Raw genomic sequence first — 24479 nt, forward strand, 5'->3', positions numbered from 1 at the left:
GGAGTTGGAGTTGGAGGGTGGGGTTGGAGGGTGGAGTTTTGAGGGTGGAGTTGGAGGTTGGAGTTGGAGGGTGGAGTTGGAGTTGGAGGGTGGAGTCGGAGGGTGGAGTCGGAGATTGGAGTTGGAGGGTGGAGTTGGAGGGTTGAATTGGAGGATGGAGGTTGGAGTTGGAGGGTGGAGTTGGAGGGTGGAGTTGCTGTTGGAGGGTGGAGTTGGAGTTGGAGGGTGGAGTTTATAGGGAGAGCAAGGAGTAACAGAAAGAGCGTGGGTGCTAGAGCGAGAAAGAGACGTAGAGAGAGGGGTAGGAGGACGGAAAAAAATAACACACGATTGTGCGCCTGTAGAAAGTGAAAAAAATTGAGTTAAAAACACCTGGCGACTGCTTATATTTTCAATATTCAGCATTGAAAGGGAAAGTAGGTTAGCGAGAGGGATGTTACGGGGAGAGTGAGGGAGAGCGCGAGAATGAGAGAGAACTACAGGGGAGGAATGGAGATAAAGAGAGTAAGGAGTAACAGAAAGAGCGTGGGTGCGACAGCGAGAAAGAGACGTGAGGAGAGGAGCTTTTAGTGAGGGACAAAAGGCCCACTGGTGAGCTTTAGCTAATGCATGACGAGTGTAGGGCTAAAAGAACAAGATAGCGCGGAGTGCATTCCTTTCAAGTCTGATACAGGTGGGCGGGGGAGCGGCAGCCTTTGAAGTCTGATGGGGGGGAGCAAATGGTGAGGCACATGCACTGGCCATAAACCGCATTCCAAAGCCCTTTGGCATCAAAGGAAGGGTGGGATGGAACGAGCATATGGGGTGTGAGTGATAACGAAAGTAAGAGGGGGAGCAGGAAGTGCGGCCGAGCGCGTGCTGGCGAAAGCAGTCCGGATGCCAGCTTCGCGCTTGAATGCCTCACATGCACTGGCCATAAACAGCATTTTTAAAGCTCTTTGGTAGACTTTTCTTTTCCCCTTACTATATTCTCGCCAGCAATGTGCAAGCGCATTGTCTCAGGCGAGACCTAATAAGGGGGGGGGCGAGTCACTGAAAGCTCGAACTAGGCCTGAAGCCTGGCAACACTCGAGGTCCTGTTGGAACCTCAAGCCCATAACGAACTGACATTTCATGAGGCTTCTGCCTGCTAACTTCCCTCTACCCACGATGTGGTGGTATGCTCAGAGCTGCCGATTGCCATACTGAGGAACTAGTTTTGAATCCTGCCATTGGCTTAACATTCTGTGATTCTGAGCAAACCACTTAATCTCCCCATGCTTAAAGACAATGCATGTGATCTTTTGTAATGTAACTTGTGACCGCCCTGCTAACACCAGAAACGGTCGCTCCCCCCCTCCTCTCCTCTCCTGGCTGGTATCGTATTTATTGATGCTGAATTCTGCCTCGCATTTCATTTTATTTTCATTGTAGTCTGGAATTTAAAGCTGCCCTGCGCTTTGTGACACTGCTGTGCCTTGCTGCCTTGCTGCCTAATAGAATTACATCTCGAGTGTGGTGATTAGTTATTAGCCCTGCATAGCGCTTTGTAGCTTCACCTGATATAGCGCTTTCCTCTGCTGGCCTCAGATAGTCTTGCCCTGCATAGCGCTCCATTTTCAGTGTGGCTTTTGTTGGTTGAGACGCTCGCAACGTTTGTTTACCAGACTGCCATTTTGTTGATTTGCTGACCGTCCCTGACCCTCCCTGGACCTCGCTCCCGCCTCCCTGCTGCCCCTCCCACCCACAGAGTTACAGGCTGCCCACATCCTCGTAGTGAACTGTGACCGCCCTGCTAACACCAGAAACGGTCGCTCCCCCCCTCCTCTCCTCTCCTGGCTGGTATCGTATTTATTGATGCTGAATTCTGCCTCGCATTTCATTTTATTTTCATTGTAGTCTGGAATTTAAAGCTGCGCTGCGCTTTGTGACACTGCTGTGCCTTGCTGCCTTGCTGCCTAATAGAATTACATCTCGAGTGTGGTGATTAGTTATTAGCCCTGCATAGCGCTTTGTAGCTTCACCTGATATAGCGCTTTCCTCTGCTGGCCTCAGATAGTCTTGCACTGCATACCGCTCCATTTTCAGTGTGGCTTTTGTTGGTTGAGACGCTCGCAACGTTTGTTTACCAGACTGCCATTTTGTTGATTTGCTGACCGTCCCTGACCCTCCCTGGACCTCGCTCCCGCCTCCCTGCTGCCCCTCCCACCCTCCGCCCCCGCCACCATCCATATATGACTAATGCATCAGCGCGCAGCGTTCACGCACAGCGTTTCGCGCCCCAGTCACGCCGAAGGTGCGCCAAAGGTAAGCCCGTCTACGCCCGTCCGTGCCTGGACCGCGCCCAGCGCCAGACACCCTGATCCACGCAATGCATTACATACGACGCCACCACCCTCATAGCCCTAAACCCCGGCCGTCACCCCAACTGCGCCCAAGCCGCTCCTGGACTCACCCATGGACCCTTCTCATGTAACTCCTGCAAGTTCGACGGCACCAAGAACAACTCCTCATCCACGAACACACAACAGCTAGCTGATTCCAACCACCTAAAATGCATCCTGCTCAACACCCGCTCAATCAACAGACACGCCATCGACCTCTGGAACCTACTTGACACCACCTCTCCCGACGTCGCCTTCCTAACAGAAACATGGATGAACGCCTCATCAGCCCCAGACATCACCATTGCCATCCCGGAAGAATACAAGATCATCCGTAAGGACCGCACCGACCAAACAGGAGGAGGCATCGCTATCATCCACAAGAACTCCATCCGCATCTCAACCAGCTCAGACATCAACATTACCAGCGCCGAACACCTTCACTTCCAGATCCACACCGATCCCAAAACCACACTCAGAGGCACCCTACTCTACCGACCTCCAGGATCCCGCGCACAATTCAGCGACGACATCACCGACTTTATCACCCCACACGCCCTCCCCTCCGAGGAATACATTCTACTGGGAGACCTCAACTTTCACCTGGAAAATAGCAACGACAACAACGCCACCACCCTTCTGGACAATCTCGCCAACCTCGGACTCAAACAACTTGTTAATACCCCCACCCACATCGCAGGTCACACACTCGACCCTATCTTCACCTCCAGCAAACATGTCTCCTTCAGTCACACCACAGTTCTCCATTGGACGGACCACAGCTGCGTTCACTTTACCTACAACAAGACCACAACTCACAACCATCCTCAACCTACTCTACGAAGAAACTGGAACAAAATCACCATCGACCAGATCTCCTCATCGCTGCTTCAAAATCCCCTTGTCCACTCCACAAACCCCGACCAAGCAGCCATTAACCTCACCCAATGGCTATCCAACAGCGCCGACATCCTTGCACCGTTGAAAAAACGTCAAACCAAACTAGGCAGCAAAAACGCCTCCTGGTTCAACAATGAACTTAAGAAATCGAAGAAACTCTGTCGCTCCCTCGAGAAGGCCTGGAAAAAAGACCCAAACACCAGCACCAGGGACGCCTTCAAAAACGCCACCCGCACTCACCACCAACTGATCCGGACTGCAAAGAAAGCCGCATTCAAAAACCGACTAGATAACAACGCCCACAACAGCAAGGAATTACTCAATATCGTCAAAGAGTTTACCAACCCCTCAGCCAACTCAAACGACATCACCCCCTCTCAAGCCCTTTGCGACTCCCTAGCTTCGTTCTTCCACAACAAAATCGCAGACATCCACAACAGCTTCGACAACCAATCCGGAGACCAACCCACCCAACCCTCTGCAGGACCTTCACCCCCCTTGAACACCCTTAATGACTGGAACCCAATCTCCACTGAAGACACCATCCGCCTGATGAACTCCATCCACTCGGGATCCCCCACAGACCCATGCCCTCACCACATCTTCAACAAAGCTGACTCCATCATAGCACCACACCTCCGAGACGTCATCAACTGCTCCCTCAACTCCGCCACCTTCCCAGAAAGTTGGAAACACGCCGAACTTAGCGGCCTTCTGAAAAAACCCACAGCTGACCCCACCGAACTCAAAAACTACCGACCCATCTCGCTCCTTCCATTCCCAGCCAAAGTCATCGAGAAAGCTGTCAACAACCAACTCGCCGCCTTCCTCGAAACCAACAAATCCCTCGACCCCTCACAGTCCGGCTTCCGAGCCAAACACAGCACGGAGACCGCCCTCATCGCCGCAACAGACGACATTCGAACTCTACTGGACAATGGAGACACAGTCGCCCTCATCCTCCTCGACCTCTCCGCAGCCTTCGACACAGTCTGCCACAGCACCCTTCTACAGCGCCTCAGAAACATCGGAATCCAAGGAAAAGCACTGGAATGGATCACCTCGTTCCTCACCGGAAGAACCCAGAGAGTCCGCCTCCCACCATTCAAGTCAGAGGCCACTGAAGTCATCTGCGGCGTACCACAAGGATCCTCACTCAGCCGGAAGAACCCAGAGAGTCCGCCTCCCACCATTCAAGTCAGAGGCCACTGAAGTCATCTGCGGCGTACCACAAGCATCCTCACTCAGCCCCACCCTCTTCAATGTATACATGAGCCCCCTCGCAGCCATCGCACGCCAACACAACCTCAACATCATCTCCTACGCTGATGACACCCAACTGATACTCTCACTCACCAAAGACCCTAACACCGCCAAAACCAGCCTACATGAAGGAATGAAAGAAGTAGCCGAGTGGATGAAGCATAGCCGTCTGAAACTTAACTCTGACAAAACAGAAGTCCTTATCTTAGGAACCTCCCCCTCCGCCTGGGATGACTCCTGGTGGCCAGAGGCCCTTGGAAAAGCACCCATCCCGACGGATCACGCACGGAACCTGGGCGTCATCCTAGACTCCTCACTCTCGATGTCCAGACAGGTCAGCGCCGTCTCATCTTCTTGCTTCAATATTCTTCGCATGCTCAAAAAAACATTTCGCTGGATCCCCACCGAAACCAGAAAAACGGTCACCCGTGCACTGGTCACAAGCCGCCTGGACTACGGAAACACCCTATACGCCGGTACCACCGCAAAACTCCAGAAAAAACTCCAACGCATCCAGAACGCATCAGCCAGACTCATACTAGACATCCCGCGTACAGACCACATCTCCAGTCACCTGAAAAAACTCCACTGGCTCCCCGTCAATAAGAGGATTACTTTCCGCCTCCTAACCCACGCACACAAAGCACTTTACGAACTTGGACCCGATTGCCTCAACACACGACTCTCCTTCTACACCCCCCCCCCCCCCCCCGCCAGCTACGCTCCTCCAACCAAGCCCTTGCTACCGTACCTCGCATCAATAAAACCACCATGGGAGGTAGATCCTTCTCCTACCTGGCTGCTAAAACCTGGAACTCACTCCCCACTCACCTTCGTCTCACTCAGAACCACCCAGCCTTCAGAAAGCAACTTAAAACTTGGATATTTGATAAGTAATTCCCCTCCCTTCCTCAAGCGCCTTGAGATCCTCTGGGTATGTAGCGCGCTATATAAATCCTTTGACTTGACTTGACTTGACTCATGTAAAGCGCTCCTCCCTCCGGTCAAATTTGTGTTATATTTGAAAAATGTAGTAAGAGGTAAAAACAAAGGCTTACTAAGGGAAACAAAATAGATACCCATTTACTGGCTGATTTGTACAAAGTGAAACCAGAAAACATGGATAAATCGCGGCTTCCCAGCTTAAACTGTGTGATCTTAGGCAAATATTTTATTTCACCAAATGCCTTTTTTCTTTATTATGGAGTAAGAAAACACTTTCAAATGAATGAATGTGGGTTTTATAGAGCGCGTAGTAACCCGGAGGCATCCCAGCGCTAAGACCAAGACAGCAGAGTCAGTGGAGTGCCAAGGAGAAAGGGAGGAATGGATCAGGGAAAGATGTGCGTTTTCAGTAGTTTCCTGAAACGGGAGTGATCGGATTCCGTCCTTAGTTTAAGAGGGAGGGTCGTTCCATAGCTTAGCCGTGTTCACCGAGATACGCCGGCCTCCTGTGCGTGCCTTTTTCACTCTGTGGACTGTAATAAGGCGTTTGTGATCCGAGCGGAGGGGTCTTGTAGCTTTATAGGGCGTGATAAAGTTTTTGAGGATGGGGGGGCCTTTGTCCTGTAAGAGTTTGTGAGCCAGACAGAGAGCCTTGAATTTTACTCTTTCTCGTATTGGGAGCCAGTGCAGGAGTTTCAGAGCTGGTTTGGCCGAGGATCTGGCCGGAGTGTTGGTAAGAAGCCGGGCCGCGGCGTTCTGAATTCTTTGAAGTTTGTTAAGGGTGGCTTCAGGTGCTCCCAGGTAGATGGCGTTGCTATAATCCAACCTGGAAAGGATCAGGCCTTGGATAAGCAGTTTCCGGGAGGTTGTGAGTTTAGACTACCAGTTGTAAAAACTATCACTTTCAATAAGTACTTCTCAGTGAAGTGCTATAATGTTCCCTGTTAACGTTGTCAAAGCTTCTAAATATTAAAAAAATATCCTTTTTTTTTAAATTGATGAGACTACCATATTGTACGTGATGTGTGTTGTATGATTACATAGCAAATATTTTCAGGGCTCGGATCGAGCACGGACTCTAAGATCATAGCCAGACCCTTGGCTCGGCTCGCTCTCACTCGTCCCCTTACACACGTGTTACTCTAACATGGCTACCAGTCGGTCATCAGCCGTGCCTTTTAGTTTCGCCCGGACTTCCTTCTGCCGTGTCTTCCTTCACTGGCAACATGTTGAATGAAGAAAATAGATTTCCCAGTGCAACCAACGGTGGGTATCATCAGGCGGCTGCCTCTTAAATGGACAATGAAATGATTCATTTGGGTATACACGGGGAGGAGCCGCCAAAGAGCTGAGGACTTCCAGTCAGAGGGATGTGCACGCGGCCGCGCCCCTCCTCCATGACAGGAAGAGCAGAGCAGGGCGTATATCACCGCCAGCAACAGCTGGTCCAGACAGCGGCGCGCGCGCTCTCCTTGTAATCGCTGCTAACCGGGTGCCTTGCGCCCAAATGTCCGAAGACTGGGAGTGCACTCGCTCACTCACTCACCGAGCCTTGATGCTGATGGAAAGACGAACTGCGCCTCCTAGAGAACTGTTTCTTATCTATAGCAAACAAACACTGCTCTTAGAAAGGGGGCTTTGCACGCTTCAGCACGTTTCTTCACTAATCATCACCTTTTTACATCCCAATTCTATGCTTTAGTGGATTTATCTAATTCTTTAAAAAAAAATAAGGGTTTGTTAAATATGTCACATACACAATCCGTTAACGATTGCACTGTATAAAGAAGCAGGAAACATAACAGCTTCGGGTGGCTTATATATACAATGACAGATGTTTAAAAACAAACATAAGCGTACGCCCATTCTGACTGCCAGGAGAAAATTACTCTCAATTGCGAAAGTTTATAGTTGATGTATGTGCACATATGTGATTGAGGTCTGTGCCAGTGCAACATTATAAGAGAGAATAAAAGGCTCATCGGTTCCACCCTACCCCCACAAAAATCCTCAACAACATAAACACGGATTGGCAAACCAAATGGGTCTAGCTTTTTATTTCTATATGGATCTTGCTTATAAATGCATTTATGGAGAAGCTTGGCATATGAAGTGACGCAGGTGGGCACTGCAACATTTTTATTTGTAATGAAAGAAAGGAAAACGCACATTTACACATAAACTGAGTCAAATATAATTAGAACGTGTCAACATTATTTCTTTTGGTGTTTCAGGGTCCTCCACTAAAGTTAGATATGTGATTTTCCTGAAATATTTATGTACAAGTGCATGTGGAGTTTTTTTTTTATTTACAGCGAAAATAGTATTTTTTGTAGCTATTGTATAGAGGTTTATAAACTGGGTAAATCACAGATGAAGCAGCACATGGCTAATAGTAACCCTTAGATTTTCCCCTCACACAGAGAAGCTTTCACTGCCACTGCACATGTTGCCCCTGTTCTCTGAGTGAGAGTGAGCATATGCTGCTTCTGTTCACCCTGCGACTGTTCTTTGCGTTCGCAAAGCTTGCCGTGCGATGCCCTGCCTCAATGTGTTGCCTGTTAGTGAAGCTTGTAAGACAGCTTTTCACCACACAAAACAAAGCCGAAACGGTTGCACTATCGAGGTTGAGTGTCATGTACAAAATAGGGAGCACAGAAGGCAAGAGGGAACTCAAAGGGAAAGGGTAGCGTTTTGATAGGAGGCGAGCAGGTTGACAGGAAGTGGAGGACCCAAGGAGTGCACGCTTCGTTTGAACACCAAGAAGAGGTATAGCACAGGCTGCAACAACGCATGCTTCCCTCCACATAGAAAATGTTTAGGGTAGGCAACAGCAGTGCAAGTTTCAAAGCTACACGAATAAATATTAACAACACACTGCCACAAGGGGCATGGTTATCTGTATGTGTACTGTCTGTCTGCGAAGGAAACCTGTTTATTTCTTGTCTGAATGCATTGGAGTTTGGATGTGGGGTGGCCTACTTGTGCACATGGAAGCCTGTAACTATCCTGCTCTGCCAACATATTTGCAGGTATGTCTTCCTTTCTCCCAGTCTCCACTATACATAACCCATAATCTAACCCAATTGCCTTTGCCAGTGCTTATTTAGAGATGTCAGTCTAGAAGGCTATGCTCTTAGGAACATCACGTAATACCTTGACAGCCCTGCTTACCTTTCATAGGGGCACACTGCAGCTAACATGTGACTGCTTGCTTCAGCAGTGCTCCTTATTAGAGAGGTGATTAAGTATGACTGACGTCGCTAGCTGTATCGAACTTTCAGGTGTTTATCGAGCTTATGACAGGCCCTTTCCCAGCCCTACTGACTGAATGAGAAATGCATCCAACATGTGACTGACAGTGCTCAGTACGTCTGGACTCTCAGAAGTGCCCTTTATATGTGACTAGTTATGCTGTAGCCCCTACTGCCTTGTCAGAGGTACCTCTCACACCTCGTTACTGACTGCCAGAGCAATATTGGCCTCTTAGGCCTATTAGGCTCAGTCCTGGCATGTGACTGGCTCTGCTCGGCCTGTTGCCTTTCCATAGGCACTCGCCTGTCTGAAATTTACCTAGTTCCCTTTCTCATTTTTTAGGTTTTGACTAGCGAGCTGCGCACTGCGCAGCTGCAGGGAAAACCTTATGAGAAGAGTAGAGTGGCTTTGGTCCCTGCCTCAGTTTCCATTGGTTAGCTCCATAAATGGAGACTAGCCATTGGAACAGACATCTGCTCGTCATCCTGAGAGCAGATTCGGGGGCGTTCCTGCAAATTTTAGGCTTTCCGCCCCTTTCGAAATCGTCATGCGGCGGTGGGCGGTGTTTATTTTTTTGTCGCGTCCATGTTTATTTTGTTCATTCTGAGGCCGACCGCCGCCGGAGGAAGTCTTGGTCCACGTGAGTGCTTTTGGGCGTTCTCGCCTCTCCTCCCCCTTCCGCCGTCGTTATCGTCTGTTTCTCTTTTATTTTGTAGGTGTAAGATGCCCCGTGTTGCCTCGTAGTGGCGTTTGCGATCAGCCTCCCCCCCTCCTCCCGCTGTCCGTGTGCCTCGAAGTAGCGTTTGCGATCAGGTAAGCAGCTGCGTGTGGTTGTTGTTGTCTGTTGTTGCCGTACATCTTTGTTTACATCGATCTGTTCTGTTTCCCTTTTGTTTTTGTAGGATTAAGATGCCCTGTGTTCGACTGTTGAGCGATCACCTCTTTGCGTCTTCCGTCGTTGTAATCTGTTGTTTCCTTACATTAATGTTATCTGTTTCTCTTTTATTTTGTAGGTGTAAGATGCCCCGTGTTGCCTCGTAGTAGCGTTTGCGATCAGCCTCCCCCTTCTCCTCCTGCTGTCCGTGTGCCTCGAAGTAGCGTTTGCGATCAGGTAAGCAGCTGCGTGTGGTTGTTGTTGTCTGTTGTTGCCGTACATCTTTGTTTACATCAATCTGATCTGTTTGTCTTTTGTTTTTGTAGGATTAAGATGCTCTGTATCCTGACTGTTGAGCGATCACCTCTTTGCGTGTTCCGTTGTTGTAATCTGTTGTTTCCTTACATTAATGTTATCTCTTTCTCTTTTATTTTGTAGGTGTAAGATGCCCCGCGTTGCCTCGTAGTAGCGTTTGCGATCAGCCTCTCCCCCCTCCCACTGTCCGTGTGCCTCGAAGTAGTGTTTGCGATCAGGTAAGCAGCTGCGTGTGGTTGTTGTTGTCTGTTGTTGCCGTACATCTTTGTTTACATCAATCTGATCTGTTTCTCTTTTGTTTTTGTAGGATTAAGATGCCCTGTGTTCGACTGTTGAGCGATCACCTCTTTGCGTCTTCCGTCGTTGTAATCTGTTGTTTCCTTACATTAATGTTATCTGTTTCTCTTTTATTTTGTAGGTGTAAAATGCCCCGTGTTGCCTCGTAGTAGCGTTTGCGATCAGCCTCCCCCTCCTCCTCCTGCTGTCCGTGTGCCTCGAAGTAGCGTTTGCGATCAGGTAAGCAGCTGCGTGTGGTTGTTGTTGTCTGTTATTGCCGTACATCTTTGTTTACATCAATCTGATCTGTTTCTCTTTTGTTTTTGTAGGATTAAGATGCTCTGTATCCTGACTGTTGAGCGATCACCTCTTTGCGTGTTCCGTTGTTGTAATCTGTTGTTTCCTTACATTAATGTTATCTCTTTCTCTTTTATTTTGTAGGTGTAAGATGCCCCGCGTTGCCTCGTAGTAGCGTTTGCGATCAGCCTCTCCCCCCCTCCCACTGTCCGTGTGCCTCGAAGTAGTGTTTGCGATCAGGTAAGCAGCTGCGTGTGGTTGTTGTTGTCTGTTGTTACCGTACATCTTTGTTTACATCAATCTGATCTGTTTCTCTTTTGTTTTTGTAGGATTAAGATGCCCTGTGTTAGACTGTTGAGCGATCACCTCTTTGCGTGTTCCGTCGTTGTAATCTGTTGTTTCCTTACATTAATGTTATCTGTTTCTCTTTTATTTTGTAGGTGTAAGATGCCCTGTGTTGCCTCGTAGTAGCGTTTGCGATCAGCCTCCTCCCCCCCTCCCGCTGTCTGTGTTCCTCGAAGTAGCATTTGCGATCAGGTAAGCAGCTGCGTGTGGTTGTTGTCGTCTGTTGTTTCTGTACATCTTTGTTTACATCAATCTGATCTGTTTCTCTTTTGTTTTTGTAGGATTAAGATGCCCTGTGTTAGACTGTTGAGCGATCACCTCTTTGCGTGTTCCGTCGTTGTAATCTGTTGTTTCCTTACATTAATGTTATCTGTTTCTCTTTTATTTTGTAGGTGTAAGATGCCCCGTGTTGCCTCGTAGTAGCGTTTGCGAGCAGCTTCCCCCCCCTCCCGCTGTCCGTGTGCCTCAAAGTAGCGTTTGCGATTAGGTAAGCAGCTGCGTGTGGTTGTTGTCGCCTGTTGTTTCCGTACATCTTTGTTTACATCAATCTGATCTGTTTCTCTTTTGATTAGTAAAGGAGGAAAAATATCAATACACCCTGTATTACCTTGGCTTAACTTGTTGCTCTACTTTACTATGTGTTGTCTTACAATGCTCACTTCTTTCTATTCCATATGCCTTTCCTAGCATTATCTTGCTTAACTGCACTCTACTTTTTATTATGCACCCATTATTTGAGGATGTTGGTCTACTGTGCTATATGACACCATCATCTAAGCTTGCATTGTGTGTGTGTAGAACTCTATGTATAGGTGTAGAACTCAGTATGTGTGTAAACTCTGTGTTTAAAATGTGTAGGGAGGCTCTGTATGTGTAGTACTGTGTGTGTACAACTGTGTGTGTATGTTACTGTATATGTGTGTAATGCTATGTTTGTATAATGCTGTATGTGTGTAATCCTGTGTGTGTACAATGCTGTGTGTGTGGAATGCTATATGTGTGATGCTGTGTGTGCATGATGTTGTATGCATATAATGCTGTCTATGTGTGTTACAAGATGTGTGTGTGTAGCAGTGTGTGACTGTGTAGCTGTGTATGTGTGGAGCTATGTGTACAATAGCTGAGTGATGCTATGTGTATGTGTGATGTTATGTATATGTAATGCTATATGTGTGTAATGTGTGTGTATATAGCAATGTCTGTGTCTCTGTGGCTGTATATATGTGGAGTTATAAGTACAAGAGCAGAGTGATGCTAAGTGTGTGAATGTCATGCTGTGTGTGGCTGTGTATGTGTGGAGCTATGTGTACAGGAGCTGAGTGAGGCTATATGTATGTGTGATGCAATGTGTGTGTGATACTATATGTGTGTGATACTGTGTGTGTCTATAGGAAGGTCGAACTGTGTACCTCTGTACAAGTGTATGTGTGCAGCTATGTATACAAGAGATAAGTGATACTGTGTATGTGATGCTATGTGTATATGATGCTATGTGTGTGTATGTAGCAATGTGTGGCTGTGTGTGTCTGTAGCTGTGTATGTGTGAAGATATATGTCCAGGAGCTGAGTAATGCTGTCTGTGTGTGATGCTATGTGTGTGATGCTATGTATGTATAATACAGTGTAACTGTGTATGTCTGTATAACTATGTATGTCTCGTGCTGTGTGTGTGTAGTTGTCTATTCAAAGCCAGTCAATATGTGTAGAAGGAGAGCTCTGTGTGTGTGTATGTCTCTGTAGACATATACCTAGGTGTGTGTATAAGTGCAAATGCAATACGTCTAACATTTGCTACACATAAAGCTATTTACTAGTAAACAACAACGCCATTTATTTATCTGTTTACTCGAAAAAAACTAAAAAAAGATTTTAACATTTACAATGCCAATAACTCTAACATTGTCAAAGGCAAAACCGTTGCATTGTAAATGCTTGTTTTCTTTTTGGCTCCCAATCTCTCTGATCCGCAAGCATTCTTGAACATTTTGCAATTAGCAATAAAGGCTCATGTTTTGTTAAAACCAGAATGGTTATAATCGACAGTTCTACAGTCTGCTGAGCAACCTCTGCATGTGCTTTAAATAGACTCATACATTGCTTTGTAATATTGTTGTCAAAGTAAAACTAATTCCTGAAAATTGTTTCAGCAAGCAACAAGCACTGGCAATACCATGTGCTGGGGGTTTTGAGCAGTGAAAACCAACCTTTACTGACGCACACTGCACCGACACAGCATAACTGCAAGATTCACTACAGCACAGAACAGATATAGAATAGACAGCAGCAGCAGTGCAAGCTTCCACCAGACACACACACCAGGTACAGCATGTGCAGCAACATTGCAAGCTTCGCTTACCTTCCCTTAGCAGTTACATTACAGGCAGCAGCTAAATGGGACACAGGACGGGGAAGATTATAAGACAGCTGAATGGGACATAGGCAAGAAAGGAAAAGGCGGTATAGAACTGGTAGAGGGTGCATATTAGGGCCATGTAGTGGACCAGAGGAGGAGTAATGGGATGAGGAAGAGGTGTGGCGCAGCGGCCAGGGAGGCTGACTCTGGAACACAGGGGATCACTGTTCGATCGCCGACACCAGCGGCAGGGTAGCCCAGCACCATGTGACTCTGGGCAATAGCTTGCTTAATCTTCCCGACAGCCCCCAGCGCCTTCAAACCCTCGGGTAATTGTTCACGCTTTACAAATACTGGTATTATTGTTACAAAATACTGGTATTATTATGGGAGCCAGCAAATTTCACCAATCCATCTGCCACAATATAGCACATCCTTCAACAAGGCTGCCATAATTCTCAAGTGACACTAAATATGCAAGCATCTGCAAAAAAAAAGAAGCTTGATCCCTATTTGAACTGACCTCTTTGCTTCACCAATGAAATGATCACACGCCTTAGTCCAGTGGCAAAAACACCCTATGTAATGTGTAATATTTACAATTAGCCAATGGCTGATGTAATGGCAAAAGAATGGCGCAATATACAATAGCTGCGAGGAAGTGAGCTCAGTGTAGTTCTCAGTGTAGATTACACGAGGCCTTGAGACAGCTAGCCTAAAGTTGCCTTTAGCTAGACCCAAAATAGCCGTATTCCACACATTAACTTTTCTTGCCATCATGTGATGGTTTGATTTCAAATACAGGAGCAAGCCCGATGATGAAGCATGACACCCATTTGCGTGTGTGAGGGCCCAGGTTCCAAAAAGGAACTAGCCCCCACTTTTTGATCCCATATATCTAACCTGATACCTCCCTTTTAGGTACTGCATACTGTTTCTTGTTACGATTTTTCCCGAAGCATGTATGCTGGACCTTAAAGCGCTCCTGGTCTCCCTCTTTTGTGATTGAATGATTTCAAATTTGACAGCTTATGCTGCCCTTGTGTAGCCTGGGGACAGTGTGAGGAGCAGCCAGAGAGTCCGCAGTCCAGTGCCAGCTCGATGTCTTGCTCACAGTGTGTGACTTGTGGCATTGTAACTATTGTTCCTATATGGGTCACGGGTCACAGCACCAGCACATGGTGATTTTGAATGCTGAGTTGTAGGTCCAATGACCTACGCAAATACTTAGAACCTGTTCTCAGTCACAAAAACGGTCACAAAGCATTTGCACATACCATTTCGAATTACAAGGGTGCAGAAACGTCCAGTTGCCTCCCTTTGACCTTTTCAGTTCACTAGGGGGTTGCAATCTGTGCTTTACGATTCGTAACTGTAAACTATATAGTCTGACACTGTCCCAAATAATTGTTCTTATTCCACCTCCCATCACGTCCTAGTTTAAAGCAGCTCCAACACAGTATATTTTTGAATTTACAATACTTAATTCCGCTATGTTCCTTTTACAAAAAATGGTCTCTCGGGATCCATCAGCGAGACTCCTGGAATGGTAAATTGACTAATCCTTTTAAGATCACCAGGGGTACGAGGCAGTGCTGCCCTAACCTCCCTGTTTCTTTTCGATCTATATATCAAGCCCTTGGCTCAGGGTTTAAGAGAGGAGACTGGTATCCTACCATTTAAGTATGGGGCTTGGGAGAGGAAGGTAGCCCTGTATGCTGATGATGTTCTGATTCTTTCGGCTGATTTAAAAACGTCCTTTCCCCAGGTCATAGGTTAGCACAGGACTTCGGGCAGGTATCCGGCTATGAGGTCAATGCGGAGAAAACCGAGGTTATGACGTGGAATCTGCTGGTGTGTCAATACCAGACCAAGTGTGACATGAGGTACTTGGGGGTCAGAATTGTTCAGGACATAGACAAGATCTCAGGGACTAACTTGGCAAATGTTTCTAGGGAATGTCAGAAACAAATGAAATCGTGGACCCATCTCCCATTGACCATCCTGGGGAGGATCAATCTGATTAAGATGGTAGCATTACCAAAAGTCACCTTCTTTTTCAATACTATCCCTTTACATTTTGAAAAATCGGCGATAGTTGAGCTCCAGAAACAATTGATTAATTTTTTGGGGCTTATAGGGCCATGAGAATCGCCTGGAAGAAGCTGGGGTGCAGGAGGGAGAAGGGGGGTCTTGCACTTCCCGACCTGCAGTATTATGGATGGGCATTCCAGCTGTCGCACTCGAGAATGTTGTTGAAAACCCCAGACCATACAGGGGTAGGGCCAAGTTCTCCGCTATGTTAAAGGGTGTGTGGTCTGTCTCAGGAAGGATTTCTTTTCAAATTTGGAGAACAGAAGTTCTTCAAAAAGATCAGGTTGAAAGTCCTGCTGGGGATGGCTCGAACGTGGGCTGGTATTAAAGAGTGCATTGGTCTCCATTATTTTTCTAGTCGGCCCCCCTTGTGGGACTCTCCAGGTGCTCCAGATTGCCTGAAAGACATTCTAGCAATACCACTCAGAGAAGCAGGACTCAAGGTGTGGGGGGGGACCTTGTGTTTGACGGCTCACTTATACCATTGCTGTCACTACACAATAGGCTTGAAGAGGGCATGTCCAGGTTTAAATATCTACAGCTGCAGAGTTGGTCCCAAAACCTAAAAAAACCTATAGGCATAGGAAACACCCATGAGGTGCAGCTAGTGGCAAGACGGGCGGGGAAGAAAGAGGTTTCTTTCCTATATTGGTCCATAGAGGAAGCTATTGATGGAGATTTTAAGTTAGCTGAAGAATTGTGGGGGGTGTCCTTGCCAGACGAACAGTGGGAATATCTGTGTCAATCTTCTTTTAACACCCTGTTTGCTGTTGTTGAGGAAGGCGGCTGTATTCTAAATGTCTGTTGAAACGCGTTGAAAGAAAGGGAGAAGTGCAATATAGATTGAGCAAGGATTATTCTGACTGTTGCGGAATTTTTACCTTTATTTTGTACCTCCCTTATTAGTCTTAGGAACTGTCTAGGTTGAATTTTTGTGTATGAATTGTTCCTTCTTTATATTGTCTGTGTTCCCAAATTTTATTTTATTTTAATTTTAATATTTGTCTGTTTTAACTTGCTTTTATATATGAATAAACTGTGCATACTGAATTTATTTGTTTTTACAGAATTGTTTTGTTGTTCATAGCATTGCTCCAATTGTTAGGCCTGTATGACTGAATGATATTTGTCTAGTTGTATGTAAGAATTGATGTCTTTATACTGAATTGCCCAAAGGGAATTTTCTTTTGACATACAGTCAGTTCTGGTACCCTATCCCTTTGGTTTTGGGTCCCTCTCTCTTTTATAAGAGATGCTGTTGTAAAACCTGCTTGGTTGAGGAGGAACTATTTGTTCACGGTCCACAGGGCTTATTTATCTCCGTTAAGACTATCCAAAATGTCAAAGGGGACTCCAGTCAGCTGTAAAAAATGTGATTTAAAGAGCGCCTCTGACATCCATATGTTTAAGGAATTGCCAGTGATAACATAATTCTGGGGAAAAGTACGTGCAAACATTGCTGATATTTTGGGATTTCCAGTCCGAATCAATCTTGCCTTGATAATTTTTGGTATATCTAGTGAGATCACGGGCCCTGTTAGGTGGTTACTTTTCTATGCAATATTGCTGACTAGGAGGGAAATCTGTAAGAGATGGGTAGAGGTTGCACCTCCTTCACACTCGGAGTGACTGTCCTCTCTATTTACAATGTCCAGGACAGTTTTGGGTAGTATGCAGAACAGTAAGAAGATAGCACAATGGGACTGTTTATTGACATGGTCTAATGTTTAGTTTGGGGGATTTATAATTTAGTGGTTTGAGTTGTCACATTTAAAATAATTTGGATCCAATGATTAGGCCCCTTTGAAACTCCCTGGCTGTGTTTGGCCCCTCAGTCCTTTCCCTTTACAGGTCAACATTAACAGTCACCTGCTATATTTAAACCAGAGAAGAGTGTGACCACCCCATTCCAACATATGGCCAGTGACATTTTAGGATTGTTGTGTACCGGTAGGTGGGGCGCATCCTCCTGGTCCCCTTCCAGTAGCCTACGTCTCCTTGATATCGAGTAACGGTAACGACGCCTTATTTAGTCAACTGGGGCCTGAGGCGAATGAGGAACAAAAAAAGGGGGGAAAATGGTCTCTGTAGAGCACTCGGCTGGTCGTTGGATTGAATGCCACACGCCAAAAAATACTTAAAATAAATGTATATGAACAATTACCTAAAAAAACTTTATCTAACTTTGTTAAAAGATGCGTGAGTACCTATAGACATGTCATCCATACATAAGAGGATATTAACCAAGGTTGATTATTCTAAAATCCAAGTGCCAACTTAATGTTAGTCACTACACCTAAACAATATCCAGTTACGGTCCCTGAATCAATTACTAAAGACACTGGATAGACCACAGTTTGGCAACGTAGGCTACACAAGTGCATGTACCTACATATTCAGCAAAACACTTTCACACTATAACATAAACTTTTAAGATACTTTTTATCTTTCTTTTATTTAGAATCTGTTTATTGAGTTTTAACAAATCATACAGTCAGGAAAATTGCAAGGAACAAATCACAAAATAACATGTAGGCGTTCACATTTACATTGCGCCGCGACCATAGTGTGTGTACAAAGTTCATCAAGTTAGAGAATGAAGCAGCAATAATTCATCCGTAAAATAGTGCATTGTTCTAGAATGCAAAGGAACATTATGGTCAGCGTGGGCAGCGGGATTCGGAGAAGCTCCAATTCCGCAACACTTGTCTCGTGTTCAAAGGAGTATACGTTATTTCCGGTGCTGCCCTAAAGCCAGAGTAAAGGGGCCAACTGGGTAAAATAGGGGAATCATAAAGGCAGATACCCTATGTGGAAGTCTATGGTCTGGCAGAGAAAGAAATAACAAATTCTTAAGCTAGGACTGCGGGTAAAGGGAGGGGGAGGAAAGGAACATGGGAAAAAGTGGCAGGGGTGTCCAGGAGCAGCATACCTGAACCACTGTTTCTCAATCCACGTATCCACCAGACACCTCCGCTCCACCCATCTGGCCCTGGCTACCGTCCCATGGATCCGCAAGACCAGATCCGGAGGAAGATCCTTCTCTTACCTCGCCGCCAAGAATGGAACACCTTGCCCCTCCACCTCAGGCAATCCCTGTCGCTGATCCAATTTAGGAAGGATCTAAAGACCTGACTCTTTGATTGAACCCAAATGCACAGACGAATCAGCAGCCCCTTTTCCTCCCCTCAGCACTTTGTGACCCTCACAGGTAAGTAGCTGCACATTAAAACCCCTGATTGATTGACTCGAGGCCCCTCACAAGGGAGTGCGTAAGGAATACATAGTCAATATGGGAGTAGTACAAATGTAAATGTGAATAAAAGGATTAGTCTTGCACATCTGGATGTAAGTATCACCATGCATCGACTAAACTAGCGTCCGGCATGTCCCTCTTAAGCTGGCCTGACAATGAAGTCCTCTTAAGCCAAGCTTAGGAAAACAAGATCTGCCCTCCCCCTGACTCCCCTCAAGATGGCCTCCGTCTCTTGGAAGAAGTGGACTCTGGATAGAATGTCAGGGGTGCCATCAAGGCGGCCATCCATGGCTACTATGCGGTGTCGTCTGTCCAGGAGTAAGGGCTGGTCCCCCGAGCACCCTTGAATGGCCTGGAGCAAATCTCTGATCAAGGCCTGAATATCCTCCCCTTCCACTCCTGGGGGGACCCCTCGAATGCAGGTTTTACTTCTGTAGATGCGATTTTGCAAGTCCTTCTGCGTGGCTTGGAGTTCAGTTTGTTGGTCTTCCAGGGCAGCAATGCGATGCCAAAGTATCTTTTGATCTTCTGTACAGGTGACCTTAGTGCGTTTAAGATCATCGACTTGTGTGACCACCTCTCTAATGCCTCTATGGGAAGTCCTGAAGACAGTTCTTGAAATCAGTTTTGAGGGAGACAATTTCAGGTCTAATGTCATTCAGAAATGTTTCCATATATTCCTGAGTGATGGGATGGGTAGTGGGTGTCCCTGGGGCTTGTGGGGCTTGGGCAAGAGATACATGACAGAGCTGTCCCTGGAAGCTTTGCCCCATGCCATGGTGATGAGGGAAGTCTGAATAATGGTTGCAGGACCAGGGAAAACGGCTCTATCAGGCTCACACCACCACCGGACTGGGCAGGGCACCAGGCTATTTACGCAGATCACTGTCCAGCTGAAATCAGGTCGTGAGACAAGGAAGCCAAGTAGGGTGCGATCCTGACCCAAGAAGGGGGTGCGGACGCTATGGGCCTCAAAGACGTACAGCCAGGTCCTCTGAGCCTGGTTTCCGCTAACTTTAGTGCAGATGGGAGTAGCTTAAATGCTCCGCTCACCTCCTTCCCAGCTTGGAGTTTCCTTGGTGTTACAGAGGGCCGGAGGGCTGATCAACTGCTCCTGGTTACAACTGGACTATGCTATCATGGTCAAGAGATAGCGAGCCGGACTGTCCACAAGATTGCAGACCTCTCTGTGAGCCTGCTAGATCGTCCAGCACCAGGGGATCGGTTCCCCCCAATTTTCCATCTGGGCCGGGTTCTGCTGTCAATGGGGGATGTGCCCCCACTGTCTGCAGTGCCGGGTGTTGTGCAGCATCCCCAGGAATGATTACAAATGGTGCTGTGGCCTCATCAGCCTCTCCTCACCGCCTCATCCACAATGGCGTCAGCCCTTCGCTCATAGGGAAGTTGGGCGGCGCTACCCCCACAATAAGGGGATCGGGCGGTAATTTGAGGTCCCCTCGTCCAGGACCCCCAGGGGCATCTGGAACCTTTTGGCTGGGCTTTAATTGGAGCCGCTATGTTAGCTGCAGATGCATTTGGCAGCCCACGGGAACCTGGAGCTCAGACGTGCAGTGGCCTACTTCATTTCCAATCAGGCCACGCCCTGTTTCATCTTTCTTACTGAACTATTTTCTATCCATGTAAAACAACTTTTCTTTTTCCTTTGTTTTTAAACTAGAAACACACTATACCTTGTAAACCAGAAGACCATGACCGAAAACACAGATGATTAATATAAACTCTGATCCATTGATGGTTTATCCTAGTTTTCTTTCAATTTAATCAGTTCATCCCGGCAACTAAACTCAGATTTTCTGTGCAGCAGACATTAAACAAATACAAGAATCTGTGTTACTGGCAAAAGAGAACTTTGATAAAGTATGTGAAACCAATATAGAGAAAATACTTTCTTATTTTTTAGGTCTCGCCTGGTGTTAGCAGCGCGCATGCGCTGCTCTCGCCATGCAAGGCCTTCTTGGAATCAATACGGTTTCAGAAGCTTTCAGTAGCGGACTTGAAGCCCCGCTCATCTTTTTCATTCGCTGGCGTCATCCTCCATGCTAAACTCTGGCTCATGATTGAAAAGGAGGCTTCTTAGTCCCTCCTGGTTACCGCCTTGTCCACTTTTGGGCCCGCCCATCGGGACAGGATCTTTTACTCCGCGGCGTCACACAGTGTCTTCTTATTGCTCAGTGAGCGCTTACTTTTTTCATTCCCACAACGACGTGGCAACAGCTTTTTAGATCTCGCTGAGGAGCGCGTTTGTTTATTATTTAATTACTATTTGTGGTGCGATTTGCTTTCACCATGCTTGGTTTCCTTTTGTAGTACATGTGTTTGTTTAGCATGAACTCGACCGAAGGTAAACAAACTTGACTGAAGGTAACGAAGCGCTTTACTTTACCAGTTGTATTTCAGATGGACATGGACTAAAACTGTGCTCTACGCATGGACATTCTCTACATTAATCATGCACGCACCCCATGCCCCCGCTATTTAGACTTCTCCCTGGGGGGCTGATTATTGTTGTGGATTGTCACAGGGTAAATGTCGAGCGGCCCTGGCGTTGTGTAATATTTGGTATCCTCTTGTTACCTTCTCTCTAGTGGTGTCATTGCACCGTACTGACTTAAAACACAGCAGGCTTTCTTCAACCGCGTGATCTGCGGCACAGAGTTACCATGTGGCTGGAAGACCTGTCTATAACAATGCCGGCCACAAATAGTGCAGTGGAAGCTGATGCTATGTTATTTTAATCATGTAGCATAGCCACAGGCAAAAAAATAAGGTAGCTAGGAGCTCTGTTGGTTACAATGCGGTCCACAGACAGCACAGCGGGTGCTGGCGCTGTGTCATATGTGCTTATAGTGTTCGGATGCCTTCCAATATCGTATATCTGAAACTATCTTCACATATTGAGACATACTTCATCCTAACCACCTGGTCATGGAATCTGCAGTTTTAGAAAGTCTCTTGGTGAATGGGGAATATATGCAGGGCTTTAAGTGGGATGAAAAAACTGGGGGGGTCCCTCCAAGGGGCGTGGACAATGTAATTAGGAGTGTGGTTTAAAACACGTAAGCTATCAATCTATACATAGTACAGAGGGGCGCCCAACTGGTATTGTGCTTCTTCTGTCATTGCATGCATATATATGATACATGTAACATTACACCAACAACAGGCCAGTACTATTGGCTGGTTGTTATTGCATAAGATAAAAATGTGGCATATATATAATATGGAAAATGCTTCAGGTCTGAAATGATGAGATTATGAAACACCTACAACAAGTCTCTTTGCAATGACACCACAGCCAAACTTGACAAACAAATGATTTCTTTGGTAAAAGAGCTTGCGGCGCTTTCACTTCAAAGGTGGCTGCACCAACTTCTTTCGACGCGGCTTGTCTAAAGAAAGGGGCTTGGCCAACACTAAGGAGAAAGCAAGCCATGGGGCGCTTTTCAAAAATTGCATTTGCAATGCAATAGGTGTTGCATTTGCGAGAGTTTAAGCTTTTGGCATTGTCATTTACAATGTCAATAGCTCAAACTCTAGTAAATGCGAGACCTATTGCATTGCAAATGCTTGATTTTACAGGATTTGCTTTCCTGTTTAGGTGGCCATACTTACTAGTTCAGGCCCGCCTTATTAACTCTTTTCCTCAAAGCATCACTTGTTTGTACAGTGGGTGCCATTGAAGTGGAATGAACATGCACATTCTCCACCTGGACCATGTTGATGTTGCAAACATTGCTTTATCACTTGAGGTGATTGAGTATGTACTAGGAAATCATGTTAGAAACTGTTTTTCCCACTACAACTGTTTGGCGTGTGTTCATGTCACAGTTGCACTAACTTGGTGTATCCATACTTCTCTGCAACCCCTGACAATCATGCAAAGAATATCTATGCAAGTCAGCAGTTGACCGAGGGGAAGAAAAAAGAAAGACACCAGATATTGTCATCTCACCTGTTCTTACTGCCAGACTCAACTGCACAGCACAGGCGTTTACTTAGAAAATAATGCCTAACATACGTTTGGTTTACTTAACATATCTAGGCCGCACTAGGCATATATCTGAAAGTTCATGCTTAAATGGTGTACACGAACATTGTTTTTTATTGCTCCTCAGAAAATCTTTGAAGTTCAGCAACAGCCCCGGCCTGCCTCTGTATGTTTAAAGTGACATTTATCTTGCTTCCTCGGCCGAATTGATGTATTTTAAACCATTACAAGGTTATGAGCTGAATTTTCATTGTTATGTCCACGGTTATGGTTGTGCTGAAAGAGACACTTATATTGTTTCATTTCTTGTTTATTCTCTCTGTGCAACTAAATCGTTTGAGTTAATAGCCAATGAGAATTATATGCAAGTAGGTGTTATTTGGGGTGGACTGGAAGGCAACAGTTTAACTGGTTTGCTGTGCAAGTAAAATGTCAGTGCTGCCTTCTATTTCATTACGTAAGAATGGGGTAACCCAACAAGAACCCGAAGGACCTGGGTAAATTGAGATACAGAAAAAAACAGTGGCGCAACAAGTCCCGATTGGAACACAGTTTTTTTCTTTATCGCCTTCTATGTGATGGCATGCTATGAAATTGTGTCCTTACATTGAATTAAGCATTATAAAGTATGTTAGGGCGAGTTAATTTTATTTATTCACTCACTCTCATTTTGTCATCCTGCTATTCCACTTAACGGGAACTGCTTGTTATTTAGAGAGAGTTTGATGCTGCATGGTCCTTTACTATTAGGCCTTGTTATTATTCATTTGACAATTGTCGTAGGTGCTGCGGCCACTGGATTTCTTAAAGGCGTAAAGTATTATTGGATTTTTTAATGAATTTGGCTTCTGGTTATTCTGATCCTAATGTTTTGCTTTTTGTAATGATTAACTTGGCACTTGAATACAACTACGAGGGAAATGGAAGAAGCCTAGTTGAGCACATTTTTCCTTAAAGGTCATGGAGGATTATTTGCGGACATAATTCTCCCTTTCCTGTGAATTTACCTTCCTTAATGTTAATTGAGCTGGAGGATCAACAATACTTACAATAAATTATTATTTTGGTATTAGTTAATAATGTTACAGTTCACTGTCTCTACAATGAGATCTGAATTACCTTGTGAGAATCGCTGCATAACTCACTTTCTATGGTCGTCTATGACCTCCTAGAGATGAAAGATATAAATAATGTATGTAAATAGTGTAAGGAATAACCTGAAATGTAATGCACGTTCTTAAGTAGTTATAAATATGTCTGTGTTCAGAATTATTCCCAATACATAGAATTCACCAGCTGCAACGTAATGAAACTCATTAGTTTTGTGCTTTCACTCTAGGCAATATACATTCACTTTCCCACCACTGGCACTGCTTTAATACTAAACATGATTCAAGTGATATAAACAAAGTTTGTATTATGTAGAGGATTCACTAGCTCCTCCCGTGAAAAGGTGCAGTACAGTTTGTAATCCTAGAAATGATTACTCTGGTCTATAGAGTTAAGACAAAGTCCTTGTTCTCTAATGTTTGCCCAGAATACTTATCTGGGAACAACTATTGGTGAAAGTGCAATGAGTTTTAATCTCCTGTCATCAAGATCCAATTTGCAGCAACTAGGTGGTACAATTGGCTAGCAAGGAACACTCCGAAACACAAAATACCCGATGTGTCTAAGATGGGCGCCACCATTGCAAGTCTCAACTGAGTCCTGTATGTTTATTTTGATTCCACTTGCATGTTTTGCGTAGAACTGGAGTCGCAGCCACGAAGCCTCATAACAAGCATTGCCTATACTTTGGATGTACTGCTATTGTCACTGTAGCAGAAGACACAAGCACTATCGAAGTTTGGAGGAGCATGTCTCTGTGTGTGCCGAACATACACAGATAAGAGTAGGCAATGGGTCATGACAGTCCTTCACTTAACAGTCAA

The sequence above is a fragment of the Lissotriton vulgaris genome, chromosome 4_1 (assembly GCF_964263255.1).
Source record: "Lissotriton vulgaris chromosome 4_1, aLisVul1.2, whole genome shotgun sequence".
Lineage (NCBI taxonomy): Eukaryota > Metazoa > Chordata > Amphibia > Caudata > Salamandridae > Lissotriton > Lissotriton vulgaris.